The sequence below is a fragment of the Schistocerca nitens genome, chromosome 1 (genome assembly GCF_023898315.1).
Source record: "Schistocerca nitens isolate TAMUIC-IGC-003100 chromosome 1, iqSchNite1.1, whole genome shotgun sequence".
NCBI classification, from domain to species: Eukaryota; Metazoa; Arthropoda; class Insecta; order Orthoptera; family Acrididae; genus Schistocerca; species Schistocerca nitens.
Genome location: NC_064614.1, coordinates 233,649,987 through 233,654,901, shown reverse-complemented (window position 1 = coordinate 233,654,901; position 4,915 = coordinate 233,649,987).

Sequence of the window (4,915 nt, the reverse complement as noted above, 5' to 3'; positions counted from 1 at the left end):
GATAATGCCGTACATCAGCAGTGACTGAATACTGCCATGGTACATTGTGATCACAGATGCACGGCTTGTATTTTGTGCGAGGATTCTTACTGCGTACGTAAGTGTGTTTAGCTTTTTATTTACATAGTTAAGATGTGTCTCCCATTTTAGGTTTTGCTGAATATGTATACCTAAAAATTTTGGGTCGCTCACTGATGAGACAGCTTTTCCATCAATTTTAAAAATTGGTCTTGCAGGATGTAGTTTCTGTGAATTGTGGAAATTGACTGTCACTGGTTTTTCATTATTTATTATTAGTTTGTTTGTTCTGAACCATTGCGTCAAATTTTGTATTATACCTGTAGCTGTTTTTTGTAGGCTTTCCTCATCAAGTGATTTGATTAGGATATTTGCGTCATCTGTAATAAGTACTGTTGTCCCTTTAGTTATGTTTTCTGACAAATCATGAACATAAAGAATGAAAAGAATTGGCCCAAGGACTGACCCTTGGGGAACTCCATATGTAACGTTTTGTGCATTAGTGTAAAAATTACAATCTTTTTGTGTTTTTATGTCTTTGTATTTTATTTGAGTGATCTACTGATGGTCATGAAGGTAGGAATGCATCCACGTGTTTGGCAGGCCTCGTATTCCATAATTACCTAGCTTCTGCAACAGAGTATTATGATCAATTATATTGAAGGCTTTATGAAGGTCAAGAAATATGCCAGATACATGTTGCTTATTATCTACTGCAGTTAGAATTTCATTTAAGAAGGCATAAATAGCTGACTGTGTTGATCTGCCAGTTCTGAATCCTTGTTGCGCATCACTTATTATGTTTTCTTTATTTAGAAACGCTGTCAGACTTCCAAGAAATAGTTTTTCAAGAATTTTACCAAAGCCTGACAATACTAATACAGGCCCATAGTTTGCAGCTTCATGTTGGTCCCCTTTCTTGTACAGTGGTGTCACTTTTGCCATTTTCAGATTTTTCGGGAATATACCACTCACGAATGATGAATTGAAAATATCCGTTAATGGTTCTATGATAGATGTTACACTTCCTTTGATGATAATATCTGCTATTTCATCAGTACCTGCTGAATACGTATTGGGTAACATTTTTATAATGGCAGATAATTCCTCAGGTGTTGTTGGAGACATGAATAGGGTTCTTGTAAGAATTTTTGTATCTGACTGGAGTGTATTGCTGTCTGGTTGTGAGTTGTAATGTTTGGTAATCAGGTGGTGTGCTACATTAGAAAAGTAGTTGTTAAATTTATTAGCCACTACTGTGGGGTTGATTATTTTATTGTTGTTTACATGAAGTTCTATATTTTTGTGGGCTAATGATGTAGTACCTGTTTCTCTTTTTATGATACTCCAGGTTGCTTTAGTCTTATTCCTGGAATTTTTTATTTGTTTTTCGTTTTCCATTTACTTTGCTTTTGTTATAATTTGTCTAAGTATTTGTTTATATTGTTTAAAGTAGTTGATAAATACAGAATTTGTGGTTTGCTTTGAGTATTCATATAAGTTCCTTTTATTCTGGCATGATATTTTTATTCATGTGGGGATCAATTTATTTGGTTTGTGCACAGAATTTTTCAGAGTGTTCTTGAAGGTTGTGTAACGATCAGTATTCAGTGGTGACACCAGAATATCTTGTACTTCTGTGGCCATATCTTCATTGAGTGTAGCGACTACTTAACTGTACTTTGTTTCATCTGAGGTTATGTTTGCTAGCACAAATTGACTTTCTAATTGAGCAAACCACAGCATGGGATTCTGTTGCCTAAACGGTGGCAGTTTTATTGTCACACAATTAATTACTGTGCCAGTAAGCACTTCTGCAGTTGGTGGTGCGTCTGCAATCGTGAGTTACGGCGAAATGGAACTCCGAAAATGCTCGACCCAGCTGACGCGGATGCCCGTATTTAACGCTACGCGGCATGATACGTAGCGTTAGTCATCGTTGAATTTCATGTTAGTGACCGTCAGTGATCACCTTGGGGTCACCAATGTTGCAAGACTGGATGTACTCACTTAATTGCAACATAAAAACACACCACAATTCATACAATTGGTTTACTAGCAAAATAACACCAAAGAACATCCATCAAAAAGCAAACATAGAAGAGAAAACATAACAGGCGTCTAAAGCTAGCGAAATGAGGGATGCTCAACTACCGGAACTACCGATAGATGGCTCTAGCGCGTGCCGGCCAAAGTTCATATCGTTGAGTGTCCGCCAGAGATCACTGGTGTCCGCCATATCTGAATTTGGCAAGAAACGAAGTGTCAAAACACGGATGAAAATGTTTTTCGTTCTGCGCCCTCATAAGTCTTTTATATTGGATGTTCTAGATATCTACACATCAACATAATGAAGTGTCTCTAATCTAGCGAGAAAAAACAGTGACAGTTCTGCTATGAAATTCCTAAATTCGAGTGTGTTTTGGAAGTTTGACAAGCTGACCTATAAATCATTTACTATTAATTTTATGAGTGCTTTACTTATTTGCCCGTTTTAAAACACTATTTAAGATTCAATGGAGGTCAACAAATTACCTTACTTGCCAAAGCTATTAACTACAGGTATAATTCGAAAAATCTAGTGTGCAAAACAGTGAAGTCTCTTCAAATAAAAAGTTGACATCGTTTGCGTTTGCTTAGGGGTATCTTTACTGACAACAGAAATTACAACTGAACTGTCAAAGTATTGCTTACGTATAAACGGAAAAATTTATTGTTTTTCTTTATCTGAAGTGATGCATTACCGATCTACATATATGCTGACACTGTAATTGCAACATGCACTTACGAATTTGGCTCTCTCTTTGATCAGAAATTTAAATGCCATGATTTTATTAACTGCTGTACGTGCTTGGTGTATTTTAACTGAGTGATAAGGTAGAAGCACCAGTTTTTGACAGTGCTTCAGTCTTTGATACGAGACAAGAAATACATTTAAATGAGACAAACACAAAGGCCAACGTTAAGGCTTCACTTAAATGCATGAATTGTATCATTTGGAAGTTAAGTCTAGTACTAATATTATATTGGACCGATCCATGATGATGTAGGAAGTGAAGGAACTTGCTGAAAATATCATCGATCACAGCTGTTAATTTTATGGTTGGGGTGTCTTAAAACCAATTTTCCAGTCTGACACCCAAACAATGACTGGTACCATGGTTTTATTTTAAAATGGAATTCAAAACATGTGAGTGAGCAAAATTAATTACACTATGAATTATAACCCTGGAATTTTATTTCTGTGAATCTTGGTTCCAATCTTTGAGATGGTGTCTGTCACTGGAATGACTGGTTGTCAGTATAGGGCCCAAGCAAACACCAAACCTGAAAGCGAAAGCTGCAGAAGCTGGCCAGACAGGCACCCCAATGGCTGCTACAATCTGTGAGACAAGGGTGTCATTATATTGCAAATTTAGTGTAAAAAGTTCCATATTGTCTGAATTTGTTCTATACTGACAGGACATTCTAGTCCAGCCGAGTTTCTTATCTGCAAAAGTACACTAGCCAATACCAGTGGCACAAAGGTAGTGCCAAATTACAAACTATCCGGTAACAACAGAAGTATTGCTGGACAATGTACAGTAAATAATATGTAATAACCTGAGAAATTCAGAATTGGTTTGAAGAAATAGAACAGTATCTGGAAAGAGAGTAACATTCTCTACATTCTCATTTTCTCTCTCTCTCTCTCTCTCTCTCTCTCTCTCTCTCTCCCCCTCCCTCCTCCATGTTTAGAGTATTCCTGTAATAAATAGCTAATAACATACCAAGAACATAAGGGTGTCACAGTGGAGATTTGTTTTCTGGTACAGACGTCTGATACAACTATTCCACAGCAAAACTTACTTGCAATAGGTGTGGTACCAGTGCACTCCCATAGGATAACAGAATATTATATCCTCCAGGAATCACATTGGGTACACCACTTACAGCATTAACTGTACAGCAACTACAATGTTCTGTGAGCAAGTAATACCAGTCAGTATCTTTAATTTTAACATAACTCTTTACTCCCATAATTACCTGCTTCTATGTGTGCTTGTACTACAGGTTATTGGTAAAGCAAATACTAATTGAATAGGTCTTCACACTTTTAATACTTACCAGAAATTCTGAAAAAAGTAAATTGTTTTATTACTGTATAATTAAGAGGTGCTGACTGGTTTCTTTGAACATTTAATAGAAGCCTTCTTTTTACCTGCTATTGATAGAGAGCCATTCCAAGTTCTCTACAGAACAATCTCTCCCATTTTTCATGAGGTTTGTTATCCTGTACACTAATATTGCTTCTTCTAAATGGTAAATAATGCATTCAGTCATTGTTGGTATTAAAGGTAATTCATGAAATAAATTATATTTAAACCAGAAAATTAAAGGTTCCACATGGCACATGAAAAGTACTTTGCTACACACATGTATGTACAGATTCCAAATTGTCTGGTTATTTGAGTTACAAACTTTTTTAAATAGAAATATGAAGAGCACAATACTTTGGGCCTGCAACAGCTCAAACGTAAAATACTTTAGTTCCCTATGGGTAACTTTGTTCTACACGTGACTCGTGCAACTGCTTTCACTCTTAATGGAAAACTAAATGGTTTATGTTAACGTTAACTATCAAAAAGTGTAACCATTGTTACATAATTTCTGTGAAGTAAGATTCCTTAATGTTAATTCCTTCCTTTGTCGTCATAACTTCAGTTCCATGTGGGACATATGAACTAACAAAATGAAATGCTTTTATTACTATGACCAAACAAAATATTTTTAACATTTAGTACACAGTTCAAATCAGCAAAAAGTGCAACCATATAATTAAGGTAAATGATGAAAATTAGGCATGTAACAAGTACTGAAATTTCCTAGATTGCCAAGTGCAACTGCAATCACTGTA